We start from the raw sequence: 17795 nt of genomic DNA, 5'->3' as shown, positions 1-17795 counted from the left end.
GATAAATTAAATGTTAATCAGTTAGTTGGGAACAGTTAGCCGGAACAGTTAACGTGGAATCCTTAACAGATTTTTAATTAGTTAAATCGTGTGTTTCTAACAATTTTATTATATCCAATGTTTTCTTCATTATGCCACTTGTTGGATTCTGATGAGTCAAAATTCAAATATGAAATTTGAATGAAAATGGTTATTCTGTGATGAATGGATACGTATATTGGTGATTGTAGATAGAATAGTAAATAACCGTTAAATCAGATTCGAAGAATGTACAGTGTAACTTGTTAATGTGAACTTTAAATATTCCTCGGGTACTACCCACCCGTTAAAATATTCTCATCATTAACAGTTTGTACGAAAGAAGTTTTAATTACAATCTTTATGAAAATATACTTGCATATATATTTTCTTCGGATGTAATTATGAATTTAATGAGTCAATAGAATATTATACTCATTTGATTTATTGTTGGCACTTGATTACATGATCTCTAAAACATTAGAGATTACATAATTGCCATGTCGAACGAAGGTAAATGAGGTATAACAATACGTAGAACGAAATTAATCGATGTAGAACGATATGTAGAACGAAGATCATACTCTAAATACAGACGGTAATATTGAGGCGTGTGATGTTGATATTCGAGGTACAGATTGTGATGTTGAGAGTTACGGCGCGGTTATGGTTTAGGGATGATAAGGGTACTGTCGACGTCGATGATGTTGGTACTGATTATGCTGCTGGTGCTGCTGCTGGTGTTCGTAACCTTCGCACCAGTTTCTCTAAAGTCGTCACACGAGCGCGTAGTTTGTTAACTCCTTCTAGTACTACAGGATGATTGACGGTTGAAGTGAGCGAATAAACAAGATTTGTGATATGGGATATTATGTAATCGTGACGAGATACTCTAGGAATGGGAGAGAAAATGATGTTTCGAATAGGTTCGCCGGTAAGTGCTTCAGGTTCATTGCCAAGGGGTAATTGGATGGATGGAAAGGATCTTCAATGTGAAATGATTTCCGGATATCGGATGATATTCTAACTATATAGAATATCTATATGTAATACTAAAGATTTCGTAGACTACAAAGGATGTTACGGCATATATCAGGCAAATTTACAGATACGCCAAGATAGGAATTATTAGATACGCTAAGATATGAATTTCGTCTATACGCTATCGATGCACTAAATGCAGTAGAGTGTGTCTAGACTTGAGAATGATAGGCAGGCAATTTCCTAAGGATAATAAGCAGATGATTTCCGACTAGAAATGATAAGCAAAACTTTTGACAGGCAGACACGGTCAAAGTCCAGACTCACTAATGCATCCTAACGACTATCTGTTAGGCACACTAATGCCAGACCTGGTTCTCTAAGACCAACGCTCTGATACCAACTGAAACATCCGAGACTAATCCTCCCGGACGGAATCTTCAACAGTTGGTTCCATCGCGATGATCGATTCCAAGTAAGGTCCTTAATATGAGCTATTGCACAGCGGAAGACTTAATTCGTACCTGAGAATGACATGCTTTAAAAGGTCAACATAAAGTTGGTGAGATATATAGGTTTGATGCTAGCAGCGTAATAACTATGGACCACAAGATTTCATATATAAAAATATAATACACTCGCAAGTGTATAAAATCATTCTGCTTATGTTGAGGCCTCAGTAACCAACCTTAACAATAATATAATAAGTCATCTTCGCAAAGATGGATATGTACACTCGCAAGTGTATAAATAATCCTCGAAGTACTAAACATCCGCCCACTAGTTCTTATGTCTAGTGCAGCCTACTGGATGGGGGTGTTAAACCCGATAGATCTATCTTTAGGATTCGCGCTTACATGCTATTATAACATATAACTAAATTACCTAGCACATCAATCCGCAGAATATCATTTTTAATCACTTGTGTCCATAATGTAAATCATTTATAAAAACAGCGCATGTATTCTCAGCCCAAAATATTTAAAGTTTAAAAGGGGACTATATACTCACCATACTGTATTTTGTAGTAAAAATACATATATCATAAGTGTAGGGTTGGCCTTGGATTCACGAACCTATATTAGTTGTATATCTTATTAAAACATATAATGGAAATCACATAATTTCATCTATTAAACATATGATATCTATATATATTTGTTGTTTTAGTTGATACAGAATTTGTACATAATTTTGATAATATGTTTGATGTATAATTATAGGTAATATAAATTTATTTATTGTACAAAGTCTTTATTTGATATAATATAATAATAATAATAATAATGATAATTTTTAATAAAAATGACAATTTTAATAATTGTGAGAATTTTAATAATAATGGTACTAATAATAAACATAAAAGTTATATATATATATATATATATATATATTTTTTTAATAAAACGTTAATTTTTGAATCTAATTCTAAAGACTTAATAATACTTAGTAATAATCTTTTGTAATTCTAAATATATGTGATGATATTAATAATAATCAGTTATAATAATAATAGAAGTAATAATCATAATCATATTTATAACAATAATAATAAAGATATTAATATTTATAATAATAATACTAATAGTAAAAATGAAAGTATAAAGTGTATACCCTTTCTTAAAGCCTTTCCAAAAAGAATTGTTCACGACGGGGCTCGAACCCGAGACCTCCCGTTCACTCTTAACACCCTTAACCATTGGTCTGTTGTCCCATATCTGTTTTATAATACCCAGCAATTATTTATAACCCGTATGTTCTGTATCCCTTTCCATTATCTTCTACAATGAACCGACCATGGCTCAGACTAGGTATTAGTTGGTTTTTATGGTTCGAAATATATTAATATTTGAAACAGAATCGTACGGTTATAACCTCATAACTTAACAGAATCGAAAAAAAAATATATATAAAATATAATTGTAACAGACTTGTTTAATACCCATATGAACTCAAAATCAAAAATCAAGATTCCAACCTTTTTAACTTATAATTATAAAACGAAAGATGTTTTAAATCGGTCGTATGAACTTTAGGTAATGTTAATTTTAACAGAAAAGACTCATGTATCATCAATTCGATCTTAGAACATAGTTTAACTCTTTTTAATCATAGTCTTAGACTTGAAAATTAGAAGTCGATAAGATGATTTGGCTTTTGATACTTTGCAAGTAGTTTTAAAAGAAGATTTCGAACACCACAGCAATTACACACTTTTAAAATTAATTCGAATTTGAGATATGGATTGAATGAAAGAAAAACAGGGGACGGATTGGGTATTCTTTGCACCTTCTGTTTGAAATTCGATTGACACAGGAGTTTAATTGGATAATTGAAAATAATGAAGAGATAATTGAATGTTATTTTCACTAATAACTAAATTGTACCATTTATAATGAAAACTGTCGACCTGTTTTATCATCCAGGGAGAAAGGAACAATTAAATAACAGAAAAAAAAATAGTAATACAGACAATAAATTTCGTACAGGTAGTGACTATCTGTTTTGATCTTTGAAATCGACCCATAACCAATTTTGGATTTACATTGTGAAGAAATTCGCTTTGTAACCCATATACAGACATCAGATAATTTTAATTAAAGAATTGATTGTGATATAATACCTAACCCTTGGTATCGACAGAGTTTTTAAAAAAAAAAAAAAATATTCATGTTATCTAGCAGATTCGGTTATATCTGATCTCTTTATACATTTTATAAATATTAATCATTAATATATATACTATTAATAATAATAATATTAATAATAATAATAACATTAATAATAATATTATTAATAACAATGTTAAAATAATACTAAATAATAATTAGTAAAGTGATAAGAGTAATAAAAATAATGATATTAATATTTTTAAGTAGAAATGGAAATTTTTAGTAACAAAAATACATAATCATAATAATATTTAAAATGATAGTTTCAATCATTCTTATAATCAGAATTATATTTAACATCATTATTTTGATATTCTTAAACCTCTTAATTATAATAATAATACTAATATGTTAATAATACTGATATAATAGTAATAGTGATAATGAGAGTAACAGTATTTATAACTTATGTATATATGTTTATTTGTAACTAATTGTTCGGAATCACTTATAATCAATATACTATATCTATTCAATTAACAAGTTTTAATTATTTTAAGTCATCTTTATAATAACTAAATCACATAGTAGTTTATTAATATATTTAAACTGTTATAATTTATTTAACTATTTATATCTACAATGATGTAAGCACTCAAAGGTTCGTGAATCGTCGGGCTTGGTCAAGGGTAACTGATTATTCACATATAAATTTCAAACTTTCTAGACTTAACATTAAGGTTTTTGCTTATCGTGTCGGAAACATATGGAGATTAGAGTTTAAATTTGGTCAGAAATTTCCGGGTCGTTACAATGACACATCCGGTCTAGTACATATCATTGCATACATGATAGACCCAATAGCAGATGCATATGGGACTTTCTTCATTCTCTCTTGTTCATCTTTCGTGGTAGGACACTGAGATGAACTGAGAATGGTTTCTCTTTGAATAGGTACCAAACCTTTCTTAGAGTTTTCCATCTTGAACCTTTTCAAGATTTTATCAATGTATGTACTTTGACTTAAACCTATCAATCTCTTGGATCTATTCCTATAGATCCCAATCCCCAATATGTATTGCGCTTCTCCAAGATCCTTAATGGAGAAGCAACTTTTTAGCCAGGTTTTGACTTCTTGCATTGTGGTAATATCATTCCCAAATAATAATATATCATCCACATATAGCACAAGGAACATTATAGAGCTCCCACTAGCCTTCTTGTACACACAAGCTTCATCACCGTTTTTAATGAAACCAAATTTCTTTGCCTCTTCATTAAAATGATGATTCCACATTCTAGATGCTTGTTTCAATCCGTAGATTGATTTCTTTAACTTGCATACCTTTTTAGGATTTTTCGGATCAACAAAACCTTCGGGCTGTACCATATAGACATCTTCCTCAAGATATCCATTTAGGAAAGCGGTTTTGACATCCATTTGCCATATTTCATAGTCATAGTGAGCAGCAATGGCAAATAATATCCTAATAGACTTTAGCATTGCCACAGGCGAGAAGGTTTCATCATAATCAACCCCTTGAGTTTGAGTGAAACCTTTTGCTACAAGTCTAGCTTTGTATGTATCCAAGTTTCCATGTATGTCGGTTTTCTTCTTGAAAAGCCACTTGCAATCAACTAGCTTGGAGCTAGGAGGTTGCACAACAAGTTCCCAAACTTGATTTTCATACATGGTGATAATGCTAAAAACGAACATATATTTCATAGCATTATTCCTCAAGAAAGACAAGCTTTTAGTTGCAATTGTTCTATTTACAAGTGATATTCGTTTAAATAATAAAAGGTGAAGACAAAAGATAGATTCGACGAATTGAAGACGCAAACGACCAAAAAGCTCAAAAGTACAAAAGACAATCAAAAAGGTTCCAATTATTGATAAGAAACGTCTCGAAATTACAAGAGTACAAGATTCAAAACGCAAAGTACAAGATATTAAATTGTACGCAAGGACGTTCGAAAATCCGAAACCGGGACCAGAGTCAACTCTTAACGCTCGACGCAACGGACTAAAAATTACAAGTTAACTATGTATATAAATATAATATAATATATAATTAATTATATTAATTATATATATATTATATTTATAAATAAAAACCGTCGGCAGAGAAAGACTCCAAGGGACTGAGCTGTAATTTCATTCTCCGCGACTCGCGGAGTTTGAAGGCCAAAATGGCCGCGAGTCGCGGAGTTTGAAGGCCAAAATGGCCGCGAGTCGCGGAGCCCCCAGTTTTGAAACTCCCTATAGAGCAAACCGAAATCTGATCATTTTCATCATCTTTTTTCTCCTCATTCATACGATATATTTATATTTATAATTTATATTTTAATTTTAATTTTAATTATAATTCTAATAATAAGGGTATGTTAGCGAATATTGTAAGGGTGTAAGTCGAAATTCTGTCCGTGTAACGCTACGCTATTTTTAATCATTGTAAGTTATGTTCAACCTTTTTATATTAATGTCTCGTAGCTAAGTTATTATTATGCTTATTTAAAACGAAGTAATCATGATGTTGGGCTAATTACTAAAATTGGGTAATTGGGCTTTGTACCATAATTGGGGTTTGGACAAAAGAACGACACTTGTGGAAATTAGACTATGAGCTATTAATGGGCTTTATATTTGTTTAACTAAATGATAGTTTGTTAATGTTAATATAAAGATTTACAATTAGGCGTCCCTATAAATTACCATATACACTCAATCGGACACGATGGGCGGGGTATTTATATGTACGAATAATCGTTCATTTAACCGGACACGGGAATGGATTAATAGCCACTAGAATAATTAAAACAGGGGTGAAATTATGTACAAAGGACACTTAGTATAATTGATAACAAAATATTAAAACCTTGGGTTACACTCAGTCGACATCCTGGTGTAATTATTAAACAAAGTATTAAAATCTTGTTACAGTTTAAGTCCCCAATTAGTTGGAATATTTAACTTCGGGTATAAGGATAATTTGACGAGGACACTCGCACTTTATATTTATGACTGATGGACTGTTATGGACAAAAACCAGACGGACATATTAAATAATTCAGGACAAAGGACAATTAACCCATGGGCATAAAACTAAAATCAACACGTCAAACATCATGATTACGGAAGTTTAAATAAGCATAATTCTTTTATTTCATATTTAATTTCCTTTATTTTATATTTAATTGCACTTCTAATTATCGCATTTTTATTTATTGTTATTTAATCGCATTTTTAATTATCGTACTTTTTAATTATCGCAATTTTATTTTATCGCACTTTTATTGCAATTTCATTATCGTTATTTATTTTACGCTTTAAATTAAGTCTTTTATTTATTTAATATTTTACATTTGGTTTTAACTGCGACTAAAGTTTTAAAATCGACAAACCGGTCATTAAACGGTAAAAACCCCCCTTTATAATAATAATATTACTTATATATATATATTTGTATTTTTATAAAAGTAAACTAATATAGCGTTGAGCTTTGCTTAAAAAAGATTCCCTGTGGAACGAACCGGACTTACTAAAGACTACACTACTGTACGATTAGGTACACTGCCTATAAGTGTTGTAGCAAGGTTTAAGTAGATCCATTCTATAAATAAATAAATATCTTGTGTAAAATTGTAGCATATTTAATAGTTTTTCCTAGTAAAATATAAACTATTTCGTATCCCTTAGCTTTGACATCAAGTATTTTTGGCGCCGCTGCCGGGGAAAACTCTTAAACGCCGGAAGCGCAACGCTAATATAAAAAAAAAAAAAAAAAACGTTTTAAATATTCGAAAATATAAAAAGAAAAACAAAAATATAAATATTTTTAGGAGTTTGATAAATATTTAAGTTTTATAAAGTTTCTTTGTTTTTATAAAAACATAAGTTTTATTTAAGTATTTTGTTTTTTTTATTTAAAAACATATAAATATAAAAAAAAATATATATATATAAATCAAGTTTTAAGATTTTTATTTATAAAATTATAAAGTGATTCTATTTTTATTTAAGTTTTAAATATAAGTTTTATTTATACACATATTATTTTTTTTACAGAAAAAATTAAAAACAGAAAATAAAATAAAAAAAAAATAAAGAAAAACGCGTCGAATTTAAACCTGTCAGCTGAATTTTGGAACCCCGCGAGTCGCGGGGTTTGATGTTTTAAATACCGCAAGTCGCGGAGCTGCTCTGACACGCTGACAGAACCCTAATTTCACATTAATTACGGATTATATTATAATTATTAATATAAAACCCTAATTAGTTTTTAATTAATTATTAATTTTAGTTTTTATTATTATTTTGTTTAATTAGTTTAATTAAAATATTAAATTAATAGTTTTAATAAATAAATAATATAAAAATAATATTTTTATAAAAATTGTAATTTTTACAACTTTTTGTATATTTTTATATTTTGTCCCTTTTTAATCTCTTTAGCGTAACTTTTGTATTTTTAGCTCATATTTAGTTTTAAACTTAGTTTTTGCCATAGTCATTTTTACTCCTAGATTTTTAAGCTTTGCCGTAGAATTCCTTAAGTGCTTTTTCTTTAGACTAAGATTTAGGTGCTTTAGAATTTTGCGACGCCTTTTTAAGTTTTAGTTTCTTTTTAAGTTATTTCCATTTGGGATTTAGTTTTTCCTGTAAGCTTTAATATTTTTAGACACCTTTTACTATGTATCAATTATCATTCCAATTAGTAATCTCAATTTGCGATTATAATTTTAAGTTAGTTGTAGTAATAAGGTTAGGTTAGTCAAGTATTTTTAAGTTTTATAAGTTTCTTTTATTTTTTCGTCACCTTTTATTTTTCAACCATTTTTCTTTTTCGACCTTTTTCGACGAACTCTTTTTCTTTCTTATTTCTCGCTATTCTAGTTTTAGGACATAGATTTTTATTCTACTTCTTATCTAAATTTCTTAAAATTACGAAAATTTATTTTAAGTGGTTAAATTAATAGACATCAAAATTTTCTGGTTCGTAGTAATAGTTGGATTTGTACGTGGACCGGGTTATTGGAGCCAAACAGTCCTCAATTATATTGAGACCAAACGAATCCTGCCCCTCTGCTGCATCTTTTGGCTATTCGAAACGTGGGCAAAATCAGAAAAGTCTATTGATTGGATAACTTATTATAATTTTTCTTTCCTTTTTAAAACTAATAGGATATTCAGTGAATGCACCGAGCAAGACGTTCACCACCTTTTGTACGTTCACCACCTGTAACTAGATCAAGACATTTAGCAAATATAACCGCCGTTGATTTTTCTTTAGAATCGTCATCCAGTCAACCAAGTACTTCAGTTCAAATTTCCGATAATCCATTTTTTGAACCCAACCTCACAATTGAGAATCCGGAGAATATTCAGGAACGGTTCGTAGATCCTGAACCACTAAACTTTCCTCCGGAGCCACCAATCATTCAAACAGAGATTGTTGAGGAACGAACCATTAAATCAGAATCATCTAGTGATACCGATTCAACAAATTCAATTATGGAGAATCTGGAACCTTTAAGTATGGAAGACCGAATGAGAGCTAAACGCACTGGCCAAGGTCACGCAATTACTCATCCAGACATTAATGCGCCAGATTATGAAATCAAAGGACAAATTCTACACATGGTGACTAATCAATGCCAATTTAGTGGTGCGCCGAAGGAAGATCCAAATGAACATCTACGTACCTTTAATAGGATCTGCACACTATTTAAAATCCGAGAAGTGGAGGATGAACAGATATATCTCATGTTATTTCCTTGGACTTTAAAGGGAGAAGCCAAAGATTGGTTGGAATCGTTACCTGAAGGGGCGATTGATACATGGGATGTTTTAGTTGACAAATTTCTTAAACAATTCTTTCCTGCATCTAAAGCCGTAAGACTTCAAGCAGAAATTGTTACGTTCACACAGAAACCGAATGAAACTCTATATGAGGCATGGACAAGATATGGAAAGTTGTTAAGAGGATGTCCGCAACATGGTTTAGACACCTGTCAAATAGTACAAATATTCTACCAAGGATGCGACATCACTACAAGAAAAGACATAGATATAGCAGCTGGTGGTTCTATTATGAAGAAAACCGAAACTGATGCTTACAAAATTATTGATAACACTGCTTCCCACTCACATGAGTGGCACCAAGAAAAAGATATCATTAGATCATCTAAAGCAGCTAGAGCCGATTCTAGCCATGACTTAGATTCCATTTCCGCAAAGATAGATGCTGTGGAAAGACGAATGGAAAAGATGACTAAGGATATTCACTCAATACGAATTAGTTGTGAGCAGTGTGGAGGACCACATTTGACAAAAGATTGTCTCAGTATAGAATTAACAATGGAATAAAGAGAGAATATTTCATACATAAACCAAAGGCCTGGAAATAATTATCAGAATAATTATCAACCGCCAAGACCGATTTACAATCAAAACCAGAATTATAACCGAAATAATCCATACAACAACCAACAAGGTCCTAGCAATCAACAAGTATCCAATAATACTTACAACCAGCAAAGACCTAATTTTCAAAACAAACCACCACAACAAACCGATGATAAAAAGCCGAATTTAGAAGATATGATGACGAAGCTAGTTGAAACTCAAACACAGTTTTTCACATCTCAGAAACAAACCAATGAACAAAATGCTCAAGCATTTAGAAATCAACAAGCTTCTATTCAAAATCTGGAACAAGAAGTAAGTAACCTAGCAAGATTAATAGGTGAAAGAAAACCGGGAAGTCTACGTAGTGATACAAATGCTAACCCCCGAAATGAAACAGCTAAAGCCATTACCACAAGAAGTGGTACAACACTTAAACCACATGAAATACCTGTAACTTCTGATGAAACTATTCCTACTCCACAAGAACCACAACCTGATCAAGATAAGGAAAAACAACCGGTAGTTGAAAAGGTTAATGAAGATAACACAGTTAAGGCTAAACCTTATGTTAAACCATACCAACCACCACTTCCTTACCCGAGTAAAATGAAGAAAGAGAAACTTGAAGCCGAGCAATCCAAATTCTTGGATATGTTTAAACAGATAAATGTAAATCTTCCTTTCATTGATGTGATTTCAGGAATGCCTAGATATGCTAAATTCTTGAAAGATCTAATCTCAAATAGAAAGAAAATGGAAGAACTCTCGGCTGTTACTATGAATGCTAATTGTTCAGCAGTGCTGTTGAATAAGATACCAGAAAAACTATCTGATCCAGGAAGTTTCACAATTCCATGTTTTCTGGGTAGTCTTAGTTCAATAGAAGCATTGGCAGACTTAGGTGCTAGTATAAATCTAATGCCGTATTCACTATACGCTAAACTAGACCTTGGAGAATTGAAACCAACCAGAATAAGCATACAACTAGCCGATAGATCAATAAAATATCCTAGAGGGATAATGGAGAACATGCTAGTTAAAGTTGGTACTTTAGTATTTCCAGTAGATTTTGTTGTTTTGGACATGGAAGAAGATTCTCAAGTTCCTCTCATATTAGGAAGACCATTTTTAAACACGGCTAAAGCAATGATAGACGTGTTCGGTAAGAAACTGACCTTAAGTATAGAGGATGAGAGTGTTACCTTTTCAGTTGATAGAGCAATGCAACAACCACAATCTGCAGATGGTACATGTTATTATATTCAAACTATAGATGCACATGCAGAATTATTAGAAGAATTTCCAGAATTACAAGGAACAGGAGAATGTTCTTTAGGAGAAGGTAATGAACCAATTGATGAAGCTGAAATGTTAGCTACACTTATAGCTAATGGATATGAACCAACAACAGAAGAAATTCAAATGCTAAAAGAAGAAGACAGATATCGATACAAATCATCGATAGAAGAACCTCCGAAATTAGAGTTAAAGCCACTTCCAAACCATTTGGAATACGCTTATTTACATGGTGAATCTGAATTACCTGTAATAATATCGTCTTTTCTTACTGAAAATGAGAAATCACAACTCATTTCTGTGTTGAAAGCTCATAAACCAGCCATTGCATGGAAGATTCATGATATTAAAGGAATAAGTCCTTCGTATTGCACACATAAAATCCTTATGGAAGAAGGTCATAAAACGTATGTGCAACGCCAACGAAGACTAAATCCTAATATGCAAGATGTAGTTAAGAAAGAGATTATTAAACTGCTAGATGCAGGTTTAATTTATCCAATCTCTGATAGTCCATGGGTAAGCCCAGTTCAATGCGTGCCTAAGAAGGGTGGCATGACTGTCATTACAAATGAGAAAAATGAGCTTATTCCTACTAGAATTGTAACAGGATGGCGTGTGTGTATTGATTATAGAAAATTAAATGACACCACCAGAAAAGATCACTTTCCCTTACCTTTCATAGATCAAATGTTGGAAAGATTAGCCGGAAATAGTTACTATTGTTTTCTAGATGGATTTTCCGAATATTTTCAAATTCCAATAGCACCCGAAGATCAAGAGAAAACCACATTCACGTGCCCTTATGGTACTTTTGCTTACAAACGCATGCCATTTGGACTTTGCAACGCCCCTGCAACCTTTCAAAGGTGTATGATGGCGATTTTTCACGACATGATAGAAGAATGCATGGAAGTATTCATGGATGACTTTTCAGTCTTCGGTGATACATTTGAATCATGTCTAGTTAATCTGGAACGAATGCTTCTTAGATGCGAACAATCAAATCTAGTACTTAATTGGGAGAAATGCCATTTCATGGTTAAAGAAGGCATCGTTCTTGGACATAAAATTTCAAAAGAAGGAATTGAAGTGGATAGAGCTAAAGTAGATGTAATTGCTAAACTTCCACATCCCACCAATGTTAGAGGAGTTAGGAGTTTTCTAGGGCATGCCGGTTTTTACCGACGTTTCATAAAAGATTTTTCTAAAATTGCCACTCCTATGAATAAACTCCTAGAAAAGGATGCGCCATTCATCTTTTCAGATGAGTGTATCAAATCTTTTAATATTATTAAAGAGAAACTCACTAATGCGCCGATCATGATAACACCAAATTGGAATCTACCATTTGAACTAATGTGCGATGCAAGTGATTTTGCAATGGGAGCCGTTTTAGGACAAAGGATTGAAAAACGATTTCAACCTATATATTATGCTAGTAAGACATTACAAGGAGCACAAACGAACTATACAACTACTGAAAAAGAACTCCTTGCTATTGTCTTTGCTTTTGACAAATTTCGATCATATCTCGTTCTAGCAAAAACGGTGGTCTATACCGACCATTCTGCTCTTAGATACTTATTTTCAAAACAAGATGCTAAACCAAGATTAATCCGTTGGATCTTACTCTTACAAGAGTTTGATATTGAAATCCGAGATAAAAGAGGAGCAGAAAATCTCGCCGCTGATCATCTTTCTCGTCTTGAAAATCCCGAATTAGAAGTTCTAAATGAATCGGCCATACAAGACAACTTTCCTGATGAATATCTATTGAAGATAGATTATAAAGAAATCTCATGGTTTTCAGACTATGCAAACTACTTAGTTTGTGGATTCCTTGAAAAAGGATTATCATACCAAAGACGAAAGAAATTCTTCAGTGATATAAAACACTATTTTTGGGAAGATCCACATCTGTTTAAAAGTTGTCCCGATGGAATAATACGCCGATGTGTATTTGGAGATGAAGCTAGTAAAATATTAAACCATTGTCACACAGGACCAACAGGAGGGCATTATGGGCCTCAACTAACAGCAAGAAAAGTTTATGAAGCTGGATTCTATTGGCCTACAATTTACAAAGACGCACACCTTCTTTGCAAATCCTGTGATGCATGTCAAAGGGCCGGAAAAATAAGTCAACGTGATGAAATGCCACAAAATGTCATCCAAGTATGTGAAGTATTTGACATTTGGGGTATTGACTTTATGGGTCCATTTCCAAAATCTCATAATAATCTATATATACTCGTAGCCATTGATTATGTATCTAAATGGGCTGAAGCACAAGCTCTCCCAACTAACGATGCACGAGTCGTAGTCAACTTTTTAAAACGTCTTAAAAGATATGGAGTAACTCATAAAATCTCCACCGCATATCATCCACAAACAAGTGGACAAGTTGAAAATACCAACCGAGCTTTAAAACGTATTCTAGAGAAAACCGTAGGATCAAATCCGAAGGAATGGTCCATTAAATTAGAGGATGCACTCTGGGCTTTTAGAACAGCCTACAAAACTCCAATTGGAACCACACCTTTTAGACTTGTTTATGGAAAAGCATGTCATCTTCCAGTAGAAATTGAACACAAAGCATTTTGGGCTTTGAAGACATGTAATCTTGATTTACATGAAGCCGGACGTCTACGATTAAGTCAACTAAACGAATTAGAAGAATTAAGACATGAAGCATACGAAAATTCGTTAATCTATAAAGAAAGAACGAAGAAATGGCATGATAAAAGAATCAGAAGTTCAAAAGAATTTAAAGAAGGAGACAGAGTTCTTCTTTTCAATTCACGATTCAAGCTATTTCCTGGAAAATTGAAATCAAGATGGTCTGGACCATTCATAGTCAATAGAGTTTTCCCATACGGAACGATAGAATTAATAAATTCAAAAGGGATTGAATTTAAAGTTAATGGTCACAGAGTTAAACATTACATACATGGTCCGATGGAAGTCGACAACGAAGTTAATCACAATTTCGACACCACAGCTAACTAAGTGTGGGGAGAATCAAGTCTTTAAAGGATAATATGTATTTCTGTTAGAGTTAGATTGTCTGTTTTCGTGTAGTTCTCGAAAATGGAACCCGAATGGTCTTTCCCTAGCAGACCCTAAAGAACTAGTCTTCTCCCCCCATTCTGAATTTTTATTTTTTTTAGGTTTTTACGAAATGAAGACTGCCTGTGAACTAAACCATGGTCTAATGCTACACGCTTTGATCACTAAACGTAATAATGACATACTACCGAGTGAAATAGTATCAGTAATCAGAGAAAGAATGGACGGAGTTAGAAAAGAATCCAGATGCGAAGATAATAAGTTACAATTTGGTAAAGGAAAATCAAAATCCGCAGCGAAAAGAAGAGCACGACACCTAGAACGATGTCACAAATGCGGAAAATGGTCACATGGAGGTAAATGTTCAAATAATCAAACCTATTCAAATACCGAATTTGTTACTTTATGCAGAGACGGACCGTTCATATGTTTAGAAGAAAAGACACTGAATGCTCGAGGTTACGCCTATGTAGCCATGGAAAACCAATTAAACCGACTATCTTATGAATGGGATAGATCATATAACTAAGAAATGTATTTCACAGGTATGTCTGTACAGTTTTTATTTTTTTAACCTTTTGATAATAAACGCTAATTTGTTCGCTGAAAAGTATTAAATTGGTATTGAATAAAATTAGGTTTGGCGACCGAAATTATTGATATCATTCAAAAATTTATTACATCACTGCGAAATTTAACGTTTATTCTGAAGGTATAAATATCTTTAATCAATCAACACAAAATATTTCAAAAATTCGTCATGAGTTAAATTAGGTCTTGGAACCGAAATTACTTTACCGAAAAGAGGGGCGCATATTTTTGATAATATTTGATTGATTAAAGTGGGATAAAAAGACAAAAAGAATTTTAATTTTATTTTTACCATGTTTTTAAAATTAATATTTAAATCTTAAATTAATATTGTAAATTTTGTAAAAACAATATTTTTAAAATTGTAAATATTTGAAAAATTAATATAAGTTTGGTATGAATTTATAATATGAATTTTTAAATTAAGTTTGGTGTGAATTTTTAAAATATGAATTTTTAATTTTATGCATTTCAAATTTTAAGTTTGGTGTGAATTTTTAATATTAATTTTGAATTTTATATTTAAATTGTGTGAATTTAAAAACAAAAATTTACTTTATCTCATTAAGTTAAAAATATGATTTTTAAAATTCGTCGTAAGTTGAAGACTAGGTCTTTGAACCGAAATTGCTTTACCCGAGAGAGGGACGAGAACTTTTATTATCATTATTTTTAATCTCATTGAATTAAAGTATGCCAAAAACATTAAAAAAACCCCAAAAATCTTAGCTTTTAAAACAATCGCTACAAAAAGACAAATTTTAAAATTTTGTCGAGGGACGGACTAGGACATCAATCCGAAACGACCTCGTCCTAAATAACAAGGGAAACAAAATTTTAAAATTAAGTACTTAATTGTTTCATAAGTTAATGATTATAAAAATATATATATATATATATATATATATATATATATATATATATATATATATATATATATATATATATATATATATATATATATATATATATATATATATATATATATATATATATATATATATATATCAAACTCCGCGACTCGCGAAGTTTGAAGGGTTATTCACCGCGAGTCGCGGGAGGACCGGAAATCAGAAAAAAAATAAAGAGCTGCAAACTGATCAGTCCACACCCCCAACTCAAAAACACAGCGAAAAACACTCCGAAAATACACCCAAAAACACCCCCAAAATCACAATTTTTAACCGTTAATCACCAAATCTTTTACTAAAATCATGTTTAGAAGGATGCTATCTAGGAATTACTCAAGAAAAACGGTAAATTTCTACACCTAAACACCATTTAATCCGAAATTTGGTGTTCTTGAGCAATTTTTTCCCCAATTTGATTTTGATGCTTTTTAGTGTAATTATGATTAAATTGTTTATGTATTATGCTTGTATAACCTAGATTGATGCTGTTTAACATGATTAGAAGCCTTAAACTTCAATTTTTGAGTAATCTAGGGTTTGTGTTCTTGAGCAAATTTGGGGCTTTTTGATATAAACAGGTTATGGCCGATTTTTGTCATGAACTGTTGCTAAATTGAGTAGTGTAACATGTCTAGGTAGTTAAATGATCCAAACTTTGAGCATAAACATGATTTTGAGAATTAAAGTGGACTTTTTCAAGTCTAAAATTCATGAACTTGATTTTTGAAAGATAATGCCATTTGAGACTTGTTTAATTGCTAGTAATGATTATTTTGACATGTTATTTGAGTTGAATGATTATGAACTAGGCGAACATTTTCGTATATGCTTATTTGAAAAAGTGTAGATTTGATGAAAATATGAAAATGAGCTTAAGTTTGATATAAATTGATAATGTCATTGTAATTATTTTGATTGATGATTTTGCTGACACTAATGCATATTTGGATGCACAAAATTTGTGTTTGATGTGTTTTGCAGACTGAAAGGGGTGAATCTTCATCCCAAGCCCACAATGCTCCTGCTGAGAATGCGGAACAACAGGAGGTGGATAACTACTACAAGCAGGATATACCTCATCCAGTCATGACCTTTTCTGATATGCACTTGGAAGAGTTGCACCCGAACCTGAGATTTGACAGACTTTGGATAGATTATCCAAAATACCAAAGGGGTTTGCATACTCTTCATTCTAAGGTTGTTGAGGTACCGAGGGTCATAGAATGGGGACCCTTAGAAGATGTAGAATTGGCCGGGCCAATTAGGGAATTACTTGTACAGAGGTATGGTAATTCTACTTTTAATGACTGGGTACGTTTATTCACCATGCGTAGACCTGTATATAAAGTATGGTGTGAAGAATTGTTGTGTAGTATAGAGTTGAATGATCGGGTAGCTAGTTTAACCGATCGTTCTTTTATTAGATTTTTGTTAGGCGGTTCGATGCGCCACATGTCTTTACTAGACATGGCTCAGGCTTTATGTATATATACGCCTGAGGAGTTAGCATCTGCCGATTGTAGAGGGTTGATACTAAACGGTAGAAAGATAGATGAAAATTTTGATACACACGGTGTGTGGAGTGAAATGACAAGCCATCACCGTTTCAAAGGGGGAAATTACTCTTATTTGGATATAGATAGAGCCGAATTAAGAGTGATTCATAGGTTTTTAGCCAATTCGATTACACAAAGGGGTAAGAACAAGGAAAAAGTAAATGAACAGGATTTGTTTTACCATATGTGTATTCGAGACCCACAAAGCGCTGTAAGTATACCATATTGTGTGGGTTATTATTTATCAGCTATGGTTCGGGGGATGCGACCGCATAGCATAATAGGAGGTGGTATTTTTATTACTTTGATTGGTGAATATCTCGGTGTGGATATAAGTCAGGGGGGA

The sequence above is a fragment of the Rutidosis leptorrhynchoides genome, chromosome 9 (assembly GCF_046630445.1).
Source record: "Rutidosis leptorrhynchoides isolate AG116_Rl617_1_P2 chromosome 9, CSIRO_AGI_Rlap_v1, whole genome shotgun sequence".
In the NCBI taxonomy this organism is placed as follows: domain Eukaryota; kingdom Viridiplantae; phylum Streptophyta; class Magnoliopsida; order Asterales; family Asteraceae; genus Rutidosis; species Rutidosis leptorrhynchoides.
Note: the sequence above shows the minus strand (reverse complement) of the source record.